At 40.4% G+C, this 20,526-nt stretch overlaps 1 long non-coding RNA gene across 2 annotated transcripts in view; it reads left to right on the top strand.

Annotated features, from left to right (window-relative positions):
• The window catches only part of LOC308619776, a 279,938-nt gene that overhangs the window by 161,028 nt on the left and 98,384 nt on the right, over positions 1 to 20,526 (top strand). The window contains exon 8 of one of the 2 annotated variants that reach the window (XR_014016226.1): positions 15,988 to 16,243. The exons of the other annotated variant lie outside the window; for it this stretch is intronic. This is a non-coding gene — a long non-coding RNA (uncharacterized lncRNA). Of the gene's footprint in view, positions 1 to 15,987; positions 16,244 to 20,526 lie in introns of those variants that run through there. 2 annotated transcript variants of the gene reach the window in all.

Here is a 20,526-nt window from a genome sequence, read left to right as displayed (position 1 = left end):
GTAAGGCCTTATACCTAACCATATCTGTAAATCTTCCTCTAATGCTACCATACATTTTTTTAAAAACAGTGAAAATTTCAGATATAGAGAACAAACTAGTGGTTATCAGAGGGGAGAGAGAAAGGGGGAGGGGAAGGATAGGGGTAGGGGACTAAGAGGTACAAACTACTAGGTATAAAATAAGCTACAAGGATATATTGTACAACACAGGGAATGTAGCCAATATTTTATAATAACTATAAATTTACAAATTGTGAATCACTATATTGTACACCTATACTTATAATGTACACCAGCTATGCTTAAAAAAAGTATGACATTTGCGCCGCAAAAAAGAGCAGTGAAACTTTGAGAGACTATATCCATGTACCCTTTAAGTTTGTATTTGAGAAAATCTGTATGATGAACTCAATGGCATATTTTACTGATTCATTTGTTTGCCCACTCTTCATTTATTTACTCAGTCGAAAACTCTTGCGTTTAGTCTATGTGCTGCTACTAGGCTTAGTGCTGAGGTACAAAAGGTAAATAAAAACCTGTTCCTACCTACCATGGTCTCAGAGTCTCCAGGGAGAGACTCAGATGTAAACTCTAAGTGTCCCGCAGTGTAATTAGTGGAGTAACAGAGGTATTTTGGAGTCTAGATGAGGGCAGAAGAGGGCCAACCTGTTTCTTCCTGGGCTGTTGAGAGTGGGAGTGGGATGGAGGAAAGGGGGGTCAGGGCTGGCTTTCGGTAGAGAGGAGCTTTAGCTGAGTTCACCAGCAAGGTGGGTGAGGCCAGAAGGCGGACTGGGCAAGGGAAGTGGAGGGGAGAATTCCAAGCTGAGGGATTATGGGGTGAGGAGATATTGAAAGGCATCTATTCCTAGGAAATTGAAGGTATTTCTATGCACAAGTCTATCTGGGGGCAGAACCAGGAGATGCGGCAGAAAATGTAGGCAGAGACCTGTCTGTTGGAGGACACCTCTCACCCACAGTTCCGATGACTGAATCAGCAAGGCAGAGGCCAGGAATCATTTGCTGGGTGAGCCATGGGCAATGGTGAAAGCCAGGAGAACAAGAACAAGACCCCAAGCTGAGGTCCAAGAGCAGGAATGAAATGAGGTTCCAGGGCACAGAGCTGGAACATGTTGAAAAAACAAAGAAGGCAGAAGGTGAGCCGAATGCCCAGAGCAAGTCTGGAGCAGCCACAGTAGCAACAAGGGCTTTTGAGGGCTTGCTGGGTTTATTTAAGGGGCACGGAGAGGAGTGGACTGGGCAACGTCATGGAACCTTGTGTGCCAGGCTAAGGCATCTAGACATTAAGGGTTTGTGATGCGAAACCACTAGAGCGTTTCTTTCCCAGGAATGACATGACTGGGTTTGCATTTACAGAAAGACTGCTCTGAAAGGAGCAAGCACACAGTGTAGACTGGAGGGGGTCACCGAGGGGTGAGTTGTAGGAAGCTGGGGTCAGAGGGCTAACAGTTATGTTTATCTTAGATCACATACCATGAGAGACAAACATGTCAATATAGTTAGCATTTTGTTTATTCTTGTAAAATCCCAGGCCTGTAACGCAATGATCACTAACGTGAGCTTTTGAGGTTGGATAGTAAATGTGTTTACAGCAGTCTCTGTAAGGGGTGGGATGTCAGAAGTCCCATTAGAACACATTCCACTTACCCAATCATTTTAATGAGTCAATTCTCTAAATTATAGACCTATTTCAGTATAGGAATCAGCAATTTCTGGAAATTGATAGCTTGCCCAGTAGTTTCTTTTGAAATCTCCATTTTTTTCCTCTAGAGTTTTGTCTTCATGTAAAATAAATTCAATCACTTTGAAGGATCTACCACAGCCCCACCACCACTTCCTCCTCTTCTATTTTCTTTTACATATGTTTGAAAATGTTTTTTGAGTGTCCTCTATGTGTTCCAGGCACTGATCTGGGTGCAGGGAATGCAGAAGTGAGAAGGTGGCATTTGAGCAGAGATTTAAATGTAAGGAGAAAGTGGGTCTCATCAGTATTTAGGGGGAAGAATATTCCAGGCAGAGGGAACAGTAGCTACCAAAGCCTTTAGGTGGTGTAGAGTCTGGCATGTCTGGGGAGGAGCCAGGAGCGAGTAGGAGGCCAGAGCAGAGTGAGCGAGGGGAGCGTGGTGGAGGGGTCAGAGCGGCAGCAGGGGGAATCTCGGCTGGGCTTGGATTCCTGCACCAGACTCCCCATGTGATGGGAGGCATCCACAGTGCATCCAACGTGTCTAAAAGGAAAACTGGCTGCTGTGGACATGTGTGAGTGCGAGCAGGGAGACCAGCTGGGCTGCTTGGTGTCCAGGCAAGAGGTGATGGTGGTAAGACTGGGGTTCTCAAAGTGTGGCCCCTGGACCAGCAGCATTAGCATCATTTGGGGATTTGTAAATTCCTGGGCCCCATCAAGACCTACTGAATCAGAAACTCTGGGGATGGAGGCCCAGCAACCTATGTTTTAACAAGCCTGCCAGGAGATTCTGATATATGCTTATGTTCCAGGGCTGCTGGTGGGAAGAACTTATCGGATCTAGGATACAGAGAGAGAGGGAGAGCTTCTGAGGCTTGCTGATGGCCTGTATGTATCATGGACGAATCAAGAATGAATCTCAGGCTTCCCTGGTTGCGCAGTTGCGCAGTGGTTGAGAGTCCGCCTGCCGATGCAGGGGACACGGGTTCGTGCCCCGGTCCGGGAAGATCCCACATACCGCGGAGCGGCTGGGCCCGTGAGCCGTGGCCGCTGAGCCTGCGCGTCCGGAGCCTGTGCTCCGCAACGGGAGAGGCCACAACAGTGAGAGGCCCGCATAGCGCAAAAAAAAAAAAAAAAAAAAGACTGAATCTCATTATGTCTGAGCAAATAGTGAGCGAATGCAGTAAAGCATGGTGATTTTTTTTTTTTTTTTTTTTTTTTTTTTGCACGAACCCGTGTCCCCTGCATCGGCAGGCAGACTCTCAACCACTGCGCCACCAGGGAAGCCCAGCATGGTGATTTTGAACGTAAGTCTGAGGCAGTATGTCCGGAGTTAAGTCCTAACTCCATCACTAGGTATCTGTGTGACTTTGGGCAATTAATGTCTCCTGCAAGAGCAGACTCTGAAACGATTTAGGTGCAGTGATCCCCAGAAGTGCTAGGAGGGGCTTCCTGTGTCATTTCCCTGGGGAGGGGAGAAAGCTAATAAAGTGTACATGAATGAGAAGCTTACCACTGTGGGCATTTGGGGTTCAGCCCCACTGGGGACCCTATGTGGAGCGTACTTCAGAACTGTCTCAGGAAGGGGGAGGGGCAGCTGGGCTATTTATCTAGTAATTACAATTGGTTGAGGTTGCTCTTGGGACATTCCTTTTCAGAAGCCTCTAGACTATCCCACGTGGACCAGGTATGTGCCTGTGACTAGAAAATGCCCTCAGAAAGAGTAGGAATTGACTGTAGGTAACATCTGATGTAGGTTTAAAGGACTCTGAGAGGGTCACTGACAGCCTGCAGCACAAATTTCTCTGTGCCTCACTTTTCTCATCTGGAAAATAGGAATGACGGTAATAATACATCCCTTCCAGAAATGTGAGGATTAAATGTTGGGGCACTTAAAGCTATTGGAACTGTGTCAGACTCATACTAAACACTCAGTAAATATCAATTATTTTTTACGAGATAAGAAAGATGAGGGGAGGTGTGAATTTGTGAGCAAGGGAAGTCAAGAGTTCTGTGTTGGATCTGTTACATATGATTTCAGGAAGGCAGTGGGATGTAAAGCTGGAGTTAGGAGAAAGGTTGAGACTGGAGATAAAAATTTGGGAGGCATTAAGTATAGGTGATGGTGAAGCTACAAGACTTGATGAGATTACCTACGGAGAGAGTAGATGGAGCAGAGAAATAGGGCAGCCTTGAGGACCCTTTAACCTTGAACATGGCATCCACTTGCCTCTTTCTCTAGCTGTTGAACTGGCTTTTGCTCTTCTCTCCCCAACCCCCCCCCCCACACCATTAAAAAAAAAACCTATTGTCTTCCTTCTTTTCTTTCTTCTCCCGTCGGCCTCTTCCCTGTTTCCCTCTCTCTTTCTCCCCACTTCCCTTCCTTCCTTCCTTCCTTCCTTCCTTCCTTCCTTCCTTCCTTCCTCCCTTCCTCCCTCCCTCCCTCCCTTTCTTATCAAAAAGTCATTAAATGAGGCCAAATGGGTATGGTAACTTGGGTAAGGCAAGCTTGAGCAGGGGCCAGGGTGTGTGTATGTGGGGCAGGATCAAGAGATTGACTACACCTCGAGAACTAAGGTAACAGGAGTCAAATTTCTCACCATCAGAAAAGAGAGGTACAGCTACAGACAGGAGGGAAGCTACAATGAATGAAGCCTGAGACAGGAGGGAAGCTACAATGAATGAAGCCTGAGCAAATGGGAATGAGGGTATTGGTGTAAACTTATAAGACACAGAAATAAATATGGAGCCAAATGTGCAAGCATGTGTGTACGTGTATACATGTATGTATTTCCTATCAGTGTCCACTGAGAGGGCCTGGGAATAGGGACACACCAGCTACAACATGCACACTTTGCAGCCAGATTTTGTTTTCCAAATGCTACCTCGACTAAAAAGCACCAGGGCTTCTCGGAAATGGCAGATTCTAGAGTTGGGGGAGGAAAATGAAAAGATGAACCCAGAACATCGTGTGGTGCCGGGTAGCAAGGAAGTTTTCAAATAATGATGGAGGCCTGTCAAAAGAACACAGCTAGCTTGTTGGGCCCCTCTGGCCTAATCTGGGATGCTGCTCAGCATCAAAATACATAATGATAGTAATAGGTTGCAGTCCATTAAATAAAATAGGAACCTATGAGTCTATACTGAAATAAACAAACTAATAATGAAGAGAAGAGAAAGCTCTTCCTTCCAGTAGAAAGCCAACTAACAAATAATTGTGGAAAGAACAATTTAGGAAACAATTTAGGAAAATAGCCATTTGGAAACCATCTTAGTGATAATTGATTCAGGCAAGAAACATCAAGGGGTGAACTAGTGGGTGAAATGGAGGGAAGAAGGGGATTTTTACATGGTTACAAAGTATCATCTCACAAAATGTGTATTACTCAGGAAGAAAATTACCATCACCTGTAATGGGATTAAACGGACACTATACGTCACCCAATAGTTTCTGTGATAGTCTGGCCAAAAACACAAACCCAAATTGAAGAACATTCTATAAAATAACTGCCTATAATTTCAAAAATGTCAAGGTTGGGCCTCCCTGGTGGCGCAGTGGTTGAGAGTCCGCCTGCCGATGCAGGGGATACGGGTTCGTGCCCCGGTCTGGGAGGATCCCATATGCCGCGGAGCGGCTGGGCCCGTGAGCCATGGCCGCTGGGCCTGCGCATCCGGAGCCTGTGCTCCGCAACGGGAGAGGCCACAACAGTGAGAGGCCCGCATACTGCAAAAAGAAAAAAAAAAAAAAAAAAAATGTCAAGGTCATGAAAGTGTGAATAGAACATATTGTCTGCCATATCAGTAAACAAAAGATGCTGCAGCCATCAACCCACCACATTACGGCCACTCCAACAGTGAGCCCTGAGGGAACTCAGGAGAGAAACAGGATGCCTGCCATCTAACAGTCAGCCACTGCAGCCATGACAGTACACCCCGAGGTGACTCAGGGTGAGAAAGCACAGGATACTGACCCCAGGGAGCTGAGGTGCATATCAAAGGAAAGATTTCATTGAGCCCAGACTCTTGCATCTTCCCATACACAGAAAAGCACTAATTTCCTTAACTTGAGATGTCTGGTTTTCCTTAATTAACAATAATTTTTTGATGTTCCAACCACCTGGTCTTTGCTGCAAAAGCTATATATCTTGGCTCCTCTCTTACCTGTTTGGATCGGTCACTTAGAGTTAAAAGTCCAGGAAAAACAGAGGATCTGTTCCAGGTTGAAGGAAACGAGAGGGACATGACCCCTGGGGCATAATTGGCAGAACGTGAATGAGGTCTCCAGCTGAGAGTACTTTCTACTCTTCTTACAACTTTTCTGTAAGTTTAAAGTTGCTTCAAAATGAAAATTAAAAAAAGAAAACATTTAAAAACCAATCATCTAAATTATTCAAGCTCACCTTACTTATGGAAAAATAGGATTTAGACTCACACAAGAGGAGCTACTTCACAGTGTTGCTCTGAGGAGCTAGTGAAAGAGCGTGAAAGCTATTTGTAAATTTAAATTGTTATATCCACTAAAGAGAAGAATAAATGCTAGAGATTTTGAGAACACTCAAGAGAGAAAAAAATTTATTGTAAACAATCTGTAAAACCATACTCATGCAAATTAAATTTAGCTTTGCTTAATTATGTAAGGGAAAAATAGAAATAAAAGATAAGTCCAAACAAGTTAAAAGTTTGTGATTCATTAAGTGCCTGTGATAAATCTCATTTTATACACAAAAGATATGATCTTTATTAATGGAAAAGGTGTTTTTTTTTCTGACGTCCTTTAACTAAGCATTGAAGAAATCTTCAAAGAGTGTAGATTTGAAAGTTGCCAAATCATCAGGCTAAATATTAGCTTAGCCTTGGTCTAGCCCTGATTGAGGAAGGAGAGTTATATGACCTCTCAAATTCCCAGAAAAAATTACAATGGTCAGAAATGTGATATAATTTTAAATGTACATGAAACAAGTCATCCTAAATTGGGAAAATTAAATAATTAAATTATTTGTTCTCTGAATTCAAAAATATCTAAAAAATTTATCAAGTTAGGTAATAAAAACAATAAAATTATGAGTACATTTGAATAGAGAAAGACATCATTACCATACTCAGTTTATGTGCTCCCATTCCAGCGTTTTAGCCAGATTATACCACATTACACCCATGTCCCTGTGCTCCTCCCTAGTCTCCTTAATTTAAGTTCTTTTCCTTTTCCAGGTCTTTAAATGGTTTTCTCCAAGGCCCATCACTAATCATCTTATTTGTGTATTCTCTTCTATGTATTCTCATCTTCTATGTGTTCTCTCTGGGTAACCTCATAAATTACTGTAGTTCAAGATCCACATATATGCTGATGAAACCTCAACTTTTATCATCAACCCAGATGACATATCTTTTTAAAAATATTTCATACTGAATATATTCAAAAGAATTATTTAAAACCTCTATGCAGGGTATGGAGAGCAACAATTAAAAAAGATATCCATTGTGTGTCTTCACCCCAAAACCCTGTGTTCTCCAGCCCACCCTGCCCCCAACAGCAATATGCAAAATAGCCAGATGATGTATCTTTTAAGATATATCCAACAGTCTCCTGGGATCTCCACTTTACTCTCTTTCCATAGTCACTGCATAGTGGGCATCTACTGTATTGTCTGCTTAGAGCAGCGGCACTGGTCAACTGGGGAGTTATACTTTCAAATATGTAATTTGAATGAAACTTCTTCTAGGCTGTGTCTCCCTGGAAGAAAGAAAATTCATCCAGGTGAGAAAGGTATCTGACCCTTGCTGGGCCAGTCACAGTTTCCCATTTTTCTGGCTACCTTTAATTGGTGTAGGAATGGTCTAATCAGTGACACAAGGGCAAGAATTAGACCAGTTTTCCAGGATTATTGAATTTGGACTTAGAGACTGATCCCTTCTGGGGGATTGGAGATGTGAGGTTCTGAAGTTATTTGCAGCCATGTCCCCCACTAGGTGGAAATTCCAGGTGCCCATAGGAGAAAATAAAGCAGAAATGAGAGGGAGATAAGGGAGGGGGAGGGGAGAAGGGGACTGGGGAGAGCTGGAAGTGTTTCATGCTCCTTGAGGCTTAGATACATATCTTTTTTTGTGACTCTGTGAGTCTTCTGGTAAATTTCCCCTTGATCTGAACCAATAGTTCAGTTCTAGTTGGATTTTTGTCACTTGCATTCAAAATTCAGACTAATTCTCCTCTCAAATTCAAGTAAGTCCAAAATAAAGCTCATTGTGTTTTGCAGTGTGCCTTTTCCACCCCTGGCCCAGCCTATAACTCCTCTTACATTCTCTAGCTTGGCAATGACACTAGCCTTCAGGATGGTATGTAGCCTCTATGCCCTGGTAGAACTGTCATGGTTGCTCATGGCCTTTTGATTCACCATTACTCAGCCATACTGGTAGATAAACATTTTTACTATCACTGTGCCAACATCTGTCCAGAAATCAGGAATTTATCCTTGATTCCTGATCCTCTATACCTCTATTTGTTCTTCCATGGCTTTTTAGTTATGAAAATACATATTTAATTTTTGCTATCTTTTAAATTTTTTGTTTTGAAATGATTTCAGGCTTACAAAACATTGCAAAAATAGTGCAAATAATTCAACTACATTTCACACAGATTCTCCAAATGTTAACATATTACATAACCTTAGTCAAATTGTCAAAATCAGGAAACTAACTTTGGATACAGTACTGTTATCTAATCCAGTGGTTCTCATATTGTGGTCCAGGCACCCAGGGAGGTCCATGAGGAACTTTCACAGGATCCATGGGGTTAAATTCCGCTATATTGCTAAGCATTATTTTCCTTCTCTATGCTCATTCTTTTTTTTTTTTTTTTTTTTTTTTTCGGTATGCGGGCCTCTCACTGTTGTGGCCTCTCCCCGTTGCGGAGCACAGGCTCCAGACGCGCAGGCTCAGCGGCCATGGCTCACGGGCCCAGCTGCTCCGCGGCATGTGGGATCTTCCCAGACCGGGGCACGAACCCGTGTCCCCTGCATCGGCAGGCGGGTTCTCAACCACTGCGCCACCAGGGAAGCCCTATGCTCATTCTTTCATACATGTATGGTATAGTTTTTCAGAGACTACATGATATGTAATACTGCAACAGATTAAATGCACAAGCAGATATGAGAAACAAATTTTCTTCTATAAACCCAGACATTAAAGAGCTTTTTTAAAATGTGAAACAATGCCACTCTTCTCACTATTTTTTTTGAAAATGTTATAAAAATATGCTATGTTAACATGTAATATTACATGTTATTACATGTTATAATAAAAATAGCTGGACTCTTTGACATAAATCAAAGCAAGATCTTTTTTCCGCCTCCTAGTGTAATGGAAATAAAAACAAAAATAAACAAATGGGACCTAATGAAACTTCAATGCTTTTGCACACCAAAGGAAACCATAAACAAGATGAAAAGACAACCCTCAGAATGGGAGAAAATATTTGCAAATGAATCAGTGGACAAAGGATTAATCTCCAAAATATATAAACAGCTCATGCAGCTCAATATTAAAGAAACAAACAACCCAATCCAAAAATGGGAAGAAGATCTAAATAGACATTTCTCCAAAGAAGACATACAGATGGCCAAGAAGCCCATGAAAAGCTGCTCAACATCACTAATTATTAGAGAAATGCGAATCAAAACTACAATGAGGTATCACCTCACACCAGTTAGAATGGGCATCATTAGAAAATGTACAAACAACAAATGCTGGAGAGGGTGTGGAGAAAAGGGAACCCTCTTGCACTGTTGGTGGGAATGTAAATGGATACAGCCACTATGGAGAACAGTATGGAGGTTCCTTAAAAAACCAAAAATAGAATTACCATATGATCCAGCAATCCCCCTACTGGGAATATACCCAGAGAAAACTGTAATTCAAAAAGACACATGCACCCCAATGTTCATTGCAGCACTATTTACAATAGCCAGGTCATGGAAGCAACCTAAATGCCCATCGAGAGACGAATGGATAGAGAAGATGTGGTACATATATACAATGGAATATTACTCAGCCATAAAAAGGAACGAAATTGAGTCATTTGTTGGGACGTGGATGGATCTAGAGACTGTCATACAGAGTGAAGTAAGTCAGAAAGAGAAAAACAAATATCATATATTAACACATGTATGTGGAACCTAGAAAAATGGTACAGATGAACCGATTTGCAGGGAAGAAGTTGAGACACAGAAGTAGAGAACAAACACCAAGTATGGACACCAAGGGGGGAAAACCGAGGTGGGGCGGGGATGGTGGTGTGCTGAACTGGGCTATTGGGATTGACATGTATACACTGATGTGTATAAAACTGATGACTAATAAGAACCTGCGGTATAAAAAAAACAACCAACCAACAAACAAAAACAACTAATACTAAACTTTCTTTGGGTTATTTGTATGGAAATATGTTAATATAAATGTTTCAGACATTACATGAAATTTCTAAAAATCTTATATGATCTAGTATAATGTTATAAGTCATAATTCTAGTTATTACTTTAAAATATATATCTCAGAAACAACTAAATTTCCTTGTCAATTGCATTATTATGAACTTTCATCAAATCTTTAACCGTGGTCATTTTTAAGTTTTCTGTCATTTACAAACAGTTCTGGGTGTACTCTGATGTTTTTGCAAATATGTTCCTATAAAAGGGTTTCATCTTCAAGGAATTCATGGAAAAGACTCTGACAAGTACAGGTTTCTGGTAACTGACTATACTGCTGAACTGAATGAATAAGCATTTTCAGAAATCTAATGGAAAACTGATGAATTCATAAAAGTGCTAACAAAAGCTCAAGATGAAAAAAAATTAATTACATGGGACTGAGTGAACTGATGAGGATGATTATAATTTTTGTGACTTTCTGTTTGAATTAAAAAAAAAATCCCACAAGGACTCAGAGGCAAAAAATATACAAATCAATTTTCACTGCAAAGTAAAGGAGCTGTTACAGTGGAGGATTACTGGACTGAATGTCAATATTATGACAGAGTATGAGTGCGTTTTGTGTTTAGTAATTGCAGGCATTGTTGCTTTTGTTGTGGTCATCCATTTACAATGCTTGGTATCAGTTTATTTATCTCTTGAAAAAATAAAATACAGTGTGTGTGTGTGTGAAAAAAAAGGCTGGAATCAGCCATTTTTCCAAGGAGTCTTGGTTCCTTTTATTGGAGAACAACATTTAAGAATCAAGATTTGGGCTAGCTGTGCTAATTTGTACTGGGTTGTCTTTACTTGTTTTTTGGCTGCTTTTGGGTCTTCACTTCTGCACGTGGTCTTTCTCTAGTTGCGGTGAGTGGGGGCTACTCTTCGTTGCGGTGCGCAGGCTTCTCATTGTGGTGGTGGCTTCTCTTGTTGCGGAGCACGGGCTCTAGGCAGCGTGGCCTCAGTAGTTGTGGCTCACTGGCCTAGTTGCTCTGCGGCATATGGGATCTTCCCGGACCAGGGATCAAATCCTTGTCCCCTGCACTGGCAGGCAGATTCTTAACCACTGCGCCACCATGGAAGTCCCATCTTTACTTATTTTTAATAATTTTTTTTTGTTATTACAAAAATTTTACAAAACCCATGCCCATTATTTATCAAAAGAAAGATTAAAAAGTAAATTAAAAACCACCCACAATTCTACCATCTAGAGATTATCAGTGTTATTTCAAAAATATTTAAAATATAATATTAAACATATATATAAAATTTTTAAAGAACATAATCTCCATTTCTAAACGGCTTACTAAGTCCTGTGAAGTCTTTCTTTGCAGTGTCTTTGGAGTCTGTTTCCTTCTTTCCTCCTTCACTGTCTCTGTTCAGGCTTTCATTATTTCTTACTTGGATTATTAAAATAGCTTCCTTACCAGTCTCTCTGTATCAGTCTTATAACATTCTTACCCAAACTATCCTCTTACCAAAGTAACATTTAAAAAAATACAATATAATCATATTAGCATGTACATAAAATCTTTCAATGGCTCTACTTGGCCTCTAAGAAAATGCTCATGATCCTTTGCATGACATTCCTGTCCTGGCCCTGCCATCTTCAGCCTCTTTTCCCAGTGTCTCTCATTGCAGCCTTTGCTATAGCTGTAATGAACTCCTCATCACCCCTGAATTGTGCCATGAGCTGTAATCCTGCTCTGTCTTTCCTATTTTATTCTCTCAGTCAGGGACACCCTCCTACACATCTCTCTTAGCCTGCCTGTCCATTTATTTATTTTTTTTAGATTGAAGTATAGATGATTTACAATATTATATTATTTTCAGGTGTACAGCATAGTGATTCAGTATTTTTACAGTTTATACTCCATTAAAAGTTCTTACAAGATAAAGGTTGTAATTCCTTGTGCTGTACAATATATCCATGTTGCTTATCCATTTTATACATAGCAGTTTGTATCTCTTAATCCCATACCCCTAATTTGCCCCTCCCCCTCTTCCCACTCCCCTTTGGTAACCACTAGTTTATTCTCTATATCTGTGAGTCTGTTTCTGTTTTGCTATATACATTCATTTGTATTATGTTTTTGATTCCACATATAAGTGATAACATGCAGTATTTGACTAATTTCACTAAGTGTAATATTCTCTAGGTCCATCCACATTACTGCAAATGCCACAATTTTATTATCTTTTATGGCTGATTAATATTCTATTGTATATGTATACTACATCTTCTTTATCCAATTGTTGATGGACACTTATGTTGCTTCCACATGTTGGCTATTGTAAATAGTGCTACTGTGAACACTGGGGTGCATGGATCTTTCTGAATTAGTGTTTTCACTTTTTCCCGGATATATCCCAGGAGTGGAATTGTTGGGTTACGTGGTAGTTCTATTTTTAGTTTTTTGAGGAACCTCCATACTGTTTTCCATAGTGGTTGCACCAATTTACATTCCTACCAACAGTGGGAATTCCCTTTTCTCCACATCCTCTCCAGCATTTGTTATTTGTAGACTTTCTGACAGGTGTGAGGTGGTATCTCCTTGTTGTTTTGATTTGTATTTCTCTAATAATTAGCATTATTAGGCACATATATGTTAACGAGCATAATATCCTCTTCTTTATTGGTCCCTTGATCATTATACAATGCTCTGCTTTTTGTTATAGTCTTTCTTTTAAAGTCTACTTTGTTTGATATGAGTATAGCTACCCCTGTCTTCTTGTAAACCTAGTAGTTTCTTTAGACTTTAGAAAAAGGTTAAACATAATATGATTTGGAGTTGACATATCTAACATGTTAATTTTTGTGGTACATATATCAAAGTAAGAATTTGTCCATTGTTACAGATGGGGTTCCCCTAGTAACACACTCTGTAGTGGACATGAGAGTGTAGGAAGTTATGGGGGAGTGCTCTTGGGACCACCAATTGTGGAAGGGAGGGGAAAGAAGCAGGATTAAGCAGAAGGAGAAGCTGAGCTGTGATATACTCTCAGGATGGTGTCAGCATCCCATGGACAGCTCTGGAGGGTCCTTCAAAGTTGTCCTGAGTTGGAGCATGATTGATTTGCCTTATAACCCCCACATGTAATAAGGATGTGGTTTGCCTTGGAAGAGGCAAAATCTCTTCAGTTGAAGCAGTTCAGAAAAGGGCTAAGGATTGAGGGCTGTCGTCTACAGTGCTCCTAACAGCCGGGGGAATAATCCTTTAGTTCAGAGGAGCATCTAGACATTGCACCATAGCATCCACTACATCTACAAATACTGTGCTCTGTATGGTTTGGATTCCATCAACACTGAGCATAATTGTGGGTGGCGGGAGGTGGGGGTGGGCAGGTGCATTTCTTAAGAATATTCTAGGGCTCCAGTGAACATAAAAGGGAACATATGGGAGGCTTGCCAGCCGGACACACAAATCCACCCTTTCCAGTGAACTTTAGGGCAGTTTAGCAACAACAATGAAATCCTTCAATTTGGAATTGGATGGGCAGAGCCTTTCTTTCTTTGAGGTAGCTATGAAGGCAGACTACTGGAAGCTCTCAGCCAACTAGAAAATGTTTCATCTGAGAAAGAGAAGTTACAAGGAAGACAAAGGGAGTGGGATTATGTGATGGCAGAACCGTCAGCTAGGATTTCTGTGAGAAAGGACAGAACTCAATAAAACTTACACCGTGAACTGAATTTAAAATAAATTTAATAATAATGACTTAAAATAATTTGATTTTAGACTTCTGGTTTTATTGCTCCTCAGCGCCCATTATTAGGTTTAATGTTTCTGTCTAAAGAAGAAAAAAAAATATTTTAAATACTGAAATTCTGCAAATGTGGTCATTTCAAAATCTTCAGCGAGGATTCTAATAGAATAAAGAAGTCACTAAATGTAAAGATTTGTGTTTTTAAATGAAGAAAAATTGTGAATAAAGTGCAGTGTGGGTAGCAGTGATTTAAAAGAGGTGTATATAAATAAAGGCTAGTTGTCTTAGACCACATAATTTTAGTAATTCAGGAGCACACAATAAAACAACCACAGGGGTTCCTGTTCAGTGTTCCCAGCAATTAAAAATGTATTTTGCATTTATCAAGCTTCTCAAATAATTTTATTTTAATGTCTATGAAGGCAGAACTACTGATCCCTCCATTCTATAATCCCAAAGTACTTATGTCAATAAATGTTTTCTTAAAACAAGAATGATAGTTAAATAAAACCTTAATTTTGTTTTATAAACCTTTCCCTAATAATTTGGGGCATATTCAAAGGAAACAAATTCACTAGTTATGGCTCATTTACAATTAACCAGAATCTAAACAAGGCCAACATTCCATTTTGGGAAGGACTTATTGGCCCACTTGAGATGTAGGTGATGTTTTGATAACAAGACAATAGTCCTGAAACTTTTTTTAGAATATCTACCATTTGGACAAGTCTGCTTATGCATAATGATGGGAAATTTCTGTTAAATTAAGTTATTGATTTCTTCAATTACTTACATATATGCAAGATAAGCAGGCACTTACAGCTGTGTGATCTTTGGTAAGGTAATTTACCTTTCTGAGATTCGGTTTCTTTAATTAAGAAATGAGGATATTAAAACTTAATACATTGAGTTATGTGAATCAAATGAGATAGTGTATATAAAGGCTTATCATGATACCTGAAATGTAGAAAGTGCTGGATAAATGTTTGCTATTATTATATATTATGTACACATATATAATATCCAATTATAGTTTTTTTTTTTTTTTTTTTGCGGTATGCAGGCCTCTCAGTGTTGTGGCCTCTCCCATTGCGGAGCACAGGCTCTGGATGCGCAGGCTCAGTGGCCATGGCTCACGGGCCCAGCCGCTCCGCGGCATGTGGGACCTTCCTGGACCGGGTCACGAACCCGTGTCCCTTGCATCGGCAGGCGGACTCTCAACCACTGAGCCACCAGGGAAGCCCCAATTATAATTTAACATAATAATTATAATTATAAGATATAATTTATCTATAAAGCTTCTCAGTATCACTCCCTCTTGACTTGAATCCTTTCAAGTGTGCTTAGAAGGACTACACAAATAAGTACAGCTGAATGAGTGGCTATAAGAGTACCCTCTAGTTTTCTTTTCTCTCATACTTGTCTCCCTCCCAATCTTTTAAACATATCCTAAATTTATCAACCCTACCCCCACCCAACGACTCCCACAATTGAAAAGCATCTCTTTGTCTAGGACACAGGGCTCACTGTGCATTCCCTCCCCACCCCCATCCCTTCCCGGTCGGCCCCACAAAGTTCTCTGGAACATTGCTTAGGAAGTTTTTGCCGACAAAAGTTGAAAGAATAGCTGATCAAAGTTTACAACTCTCCCAGTTACTCATTCTCATAACAAATGGCCACATGCCTGCACTAGTGAATTTGTAGTAAACATGACCCAGCTCTGTCCTTGGGGAGCTCACTAGCTGGTTTAAGAGACAGCAATTCGAAAGAGCAATTATAAAACAGGGGTCAAGGCAGACATAGGTTGTGATTTTTATGGAATTATTGCAGAGGTCAGGGAAAGCTTCCTGAGTGTGGTGGGACGGGCAGCAGTGAACCGGGCAAAAGAAAAGAAAGGTGGCACTTTAGAAAGTGGGATATCTGAGATGGCCTGGCTTGTACAAGAGGCAGTGTGGCAAGACACAAGGCAGAGGAGTCTGGGGAGCCAGTCACAGGGTGTCTTCTGCGTCCCATTAAGTACCTGGACTTTACCTTGTGGAAGTGAGGGTTTTAACCCTGCCTGTACTTGCAGCTTTAACTCCCTGGTTTTTCCTGTTTTTGTGTACCTTCTTCTATTGATTCTAGTATCAAGAATAGAATTGTGATTCTAGCTGAAAATGTGCATTCTTGAGAAATTGGAGTCCATGGGGAACAGGAAGAAGCTTCTGACACGTCCTCCTGCCACTACGGCTGAGTCTACAGTGTGCTCCTGTGTTCTCCCTAGGTAGGCGCTGGTTTCTTTTGGCCTTATTTTTTTACTTTTTTTTTTTTCCTAAACCATGTCATCTTTTCTTTTTTCTGCTCAAGTGAGAAGTGTCTAGATTTCATTCTCATGTCTCATTTCCCTGGTTGCTGTTTTAAAAGAAAATTTCTGACTTTTAACTCTGAATATTCTATTATTATAATGAGAAAAGTAGTCACTCAAAACAAATGTACTTATTGTAAGGTAGGTCTTCTTTTCAACAGTCACTGCAAAACCAATGATGGCCTGGACTTTAGCTGAAGTCATACACACTCATCGCTCATTCGAATGATTTCTTTCTTTCTCTCTCTCTTTCTTTCTTTCTCTCTTTCTTCTTGGAGATTGAATGCAAGGGAAATTTAATTTTAGTTAATACTTTTATTTTTCATTTTGTCATTGCAGTTGGATTTGTTTCCCTCAAAGCTTATTGCTCTGTTGTATATTAAGAGTTACAGACTTTGTCTGTAATTTCTCATTTCACCTGTTCCTTTTTCCCTGGAGCATTGAATTTTGAAAAATTCTAGCATGTGTCATTTAAAATCAGGTGTGCCCCCTCCCCCACCCCCAATTTTTATTAAAGAGGAATGAGTAAAAAGTGAAATGAGAAAGAAAAGGTACCTAAGTGTTGCTTCACACATTAATTATAATGCATGATTTTAATTAGGAATGCAAACTCAGCTGTTTTCACATTATTAAGTAATACTAAGTTTTTCTCAGAAAGTCTTTCAAATGTTAAACACTTACTTTAAATCAAGGGATGTAATTTCTTCATCTGCAAATAGCTAGTTGGTTTTAGAGTCTTTGGGGGACAGGAACAGAGGTTAGAATCATTAATAGACAGTGGCAAGTAAGAGTGTCTTGTGGTGTCCAAGACTCAAGGTCAAGCTGACAGTGGTAGGCATGAAACTATGGCTTAGCTGGTGGGGCTAAATGATCTAAAACATTTGCATTTATTTTTCCCCAAGACCATCATCATTAAATCAAAGTCATTCTTTACTTCTGTACACTAGCCTGAGAAAGTGGCAAGTTGCCCTTTTATAATTTCTTTCCTTCTCCTTGATGCTCATCTTACCCTGATTTCACCTGAATGAAATGGCCATGGTGGCAATGAGCCGTATCTCTTAACGGTTGACTTTTCCTGGGGTATTTTGTATCCTCTAATCCTATTTGACCTCTTGAATGCTGAGGTGATCCTTTTGGTTTACACTGCAAAATAATCTGAACACCTGGCTAGTAGCCCTTGAGGAATTAAACTCCAACTTTTTGTTCAGAGACTATTTGGCATCATTTGGCGTTATTATCGATCAACGTAGTTCTGTTGTTTGTCTCCATAGAGGTTTGATATAGTTGCCATTGCCAGGTTTCCATCAGGATAACAGAATATGATAGTACTACAAAGAACAATGCTGAATATTTTCAGTGGCTCTATTTTTTCATGTCTTAAATAAGAATTTTTGTTAGGTAGCATTTTCATATAACTCCATTTCAGTACTTAGCCCCTTTCTTTTGGGTTATTTATTGTATTTCTGTTTCCCACATTATATTATGAGATCTCTAAAAGCAGAAATCATATTTCACTCATCTTTGATTTCCTAGTCCCATAAGATCTAATACAAACTGTAGAGAACCGTTTAGAAAATATACACTGTGTCAAATAAATTATAGCAGCAACAAAAATATTGACTTGGAACCAGAATTGTGCTCTGAATTCAGAAGCATTTACTTTTTTCCCCTTGGGAACCCAGGATCTTTTAAAAAATGCTAATTTGCAGTTTGAAACTGTTGAAAATACAAGAAGCAGCAGCAAAAGAGACCAAGCAGTCACTTTTGGATATTATAATTACACCTAAGGTTTGTTTATTATAGCTCTTCAGGTTTAATCATGCTCTTGATTCAATGAAATGTCATAGAATCACAGGACTGAGAAGGTCTCAAAAGGTCTTTAGTCTCTGTCTCTAAAGAGACAGGAGTTTGAACTTCTGCAAACATTTGCTTACCTTATAATTTTCTTTCAAAATACCCAGGAAAAGAAGGACACACAGAAATCCAAAGATTTCTTTGAATAAATAATATTTCACTTAAGCCTATTTTGCTTATGGTTTAACAGATATATCTGTTCTCAGTTCCTCCTTTTCTTGCCACTTCTGACATTTCCCTTTCTCTGATCTCTTTCTCCTTCTCTTTTCAAAGACAACTTTAAATCCTGGCCATACAGAACAACTTAGCAATGATTCTGGTTTCTCGAGCATGCACCTGCAGCCTGCAGGTGATTCTTACCTTTGACTAGTAGTGGTTAATTCACAGACAGTTACTCTATGACAAATACAGTGCTTTCTCTAACAGAGATTTTGGTGACTGAGATTTTTCTTCATCTCATTACATTTTCATGTACTCTTCTTCTAAATAGGTGACTCCATTCCTTCATTCTTTCAGCATAGTGCTTCCTTTCCAGAAAGAAAATACACCTTTGTTTCCTCTCTTTTTGGTCCTCTGCTCAGGTCAACACCCATCATCTAGGTTTAGACCCAGAGCAGATTATAGGTTTCTAAAAAAGGCCAGACCACTCCAGATTGTAGCATTCATGGGTGGTTGAAAGTGCTGATGACTCAGTTCCTGGGATTTGCCAGATACCACCATTTGCAACTCAAACTATATTTTACCATTATTATTTTTAAATCTTCATTTGTTTTCTATCAGATTTCTGGGTTTTCTACTCTACTCATTTTGTTCTATTCTCGGACTCAGTAGAGTAAGGCTGTTCCTTTTTTTCTACTCTTCAAGGCCAAATGATTCTAAGGGTTACAACTGGGTATATGCTGGTTGTCTGACTACTTTCCTTTGGTCAATTCAAGGCATATAGATTGTACCCACTCTGATCACTTAGTTGTGGACTTCCTGGCCTGCTGTCTTGAGAAAGACTTTGGATAAATGTGATGATAGTCATACCATGCAGTGTGCTAAGGGAAGAGGATGGGAGGGAAAACGCTAGGTGTGGGGAGTCAGGGAAGGATTTCCAGGAGAGGGGAACTCTATCTGGTGTCCTAAAGACTGAGAAGGAGAAGGCCAGGTGAAGCAGACAGGATAGTAGAGGGAGAGAGTTCCGGGAAATAAAACAGCAGGTTCAAAGACCTGAAATTGAAAGAGAACATGGCCACATTTAGGCAAACTTGTGAAAGATTGGCATGGCTTAAGCATCAGACACAAGGCTGGGTATGTAAAGGGTAAAGAAAGATAAAGCAGGATAGAGACTTTTGTCATGTTGGGCCTTGTAAGTTATGTTCAGAAGGCTAAGAGTGATGGCAAACTACTTAAAGTTCTTAAGAAAGGGGATGACATCATTAATTTCAGAGGGCTTACTCTGGCCTTGGTGTATAAACCTAGAGGCAGTGGGATCCCAATAGCTTGACGTAGCAATAACTCAATAGTGGGATAATGGAGGCCAGAACTGAGGTGGGAAAAAAATAGATGAATTTGAAAAATAAGGTAAAATGGACAAAAGAGATGAAATACACTGCCACTCCTATCATATTTGCCATTAAAATTATACAAGACTTAACCCTAATCAGTGGAATTGGGAGCTGTAGTAAGCTCTTGAGGGGACCACACTGAAGAGCAGGAGTTCCTTGGCTTCTTTGCTTGACAATTTGCTTCTGAAGAGACACTGTCTAGAAGCAGAGTGACCAGCCTTACATGGCATGAGATTTCTGTCTTGCATGTATTCTGGGATTGGATGCAGGAGATGAAGTGCCAGCTCAAATGCTTCATTTATCTCAGCACTCATCGAAACACACCTGTACCAGTGTGACCAGCTCTAAAGTCTGCATTTGAAAGTGGTCATTGGGCTTCCCTGGTGGCGTAGTGGTTAAGAATCTGCCAGCCAGTGCAGGGGACACGGGTTTGAGCCCTGGTCCGGGAAGATCCCACATGCCGGGGAGCAACTAAACCTACGTACCACAACTACTGAGCCTGCGTTCTAGAGCCCGTGAGCCACAACTACTGAAGCCTGCGTGCCTAGAGCCTGTGTTCCGCAACAAGAGAAGCCACCTCAATAAGAAGCCCGCCCACCACAACAGAGTAGCCCTCGCGAACCGCAGCTAGAGAAAAGCCCATGCACAGCAACAAAGAGACAGTGCAGCCAAAAAAATAAATAAATAAATAAATAAATAAATTAAAAAAAAATAGTGTTCATAACTGGAACCTCTACAGAGAGGAATCAGAAGGTAAGAGGTGCTCAAAACACATCATATAAGGAATAGGTTAAGAAAGCAAGCATATTAAAGACTCAGGTGGAGGCACATAATAGCTGTCTTTGAATACCTACAGGATTCTTAAACTTGTTCTGCGTGACTGCAGAGGAGTGAGCTGGGATCAGTGGAGAGACA

The sequence above is a fragment of the Mesoplodon bidens genome, assembly GCF_964165515.1.
Source record: "Mesoplodon bidens genome assembly, chromosome: 7".
NCBI classification, from domain to species: domain Eukaryota; kingdom Metazoa; phylum Chordata; class Mammalia; order Artiodactyla; family Ziphiidae; genus Mesoplodon; species Mesoplodon bidens.
This window is presented reverse-complemented; position numbering and strand designations above follow the sequence as displayed.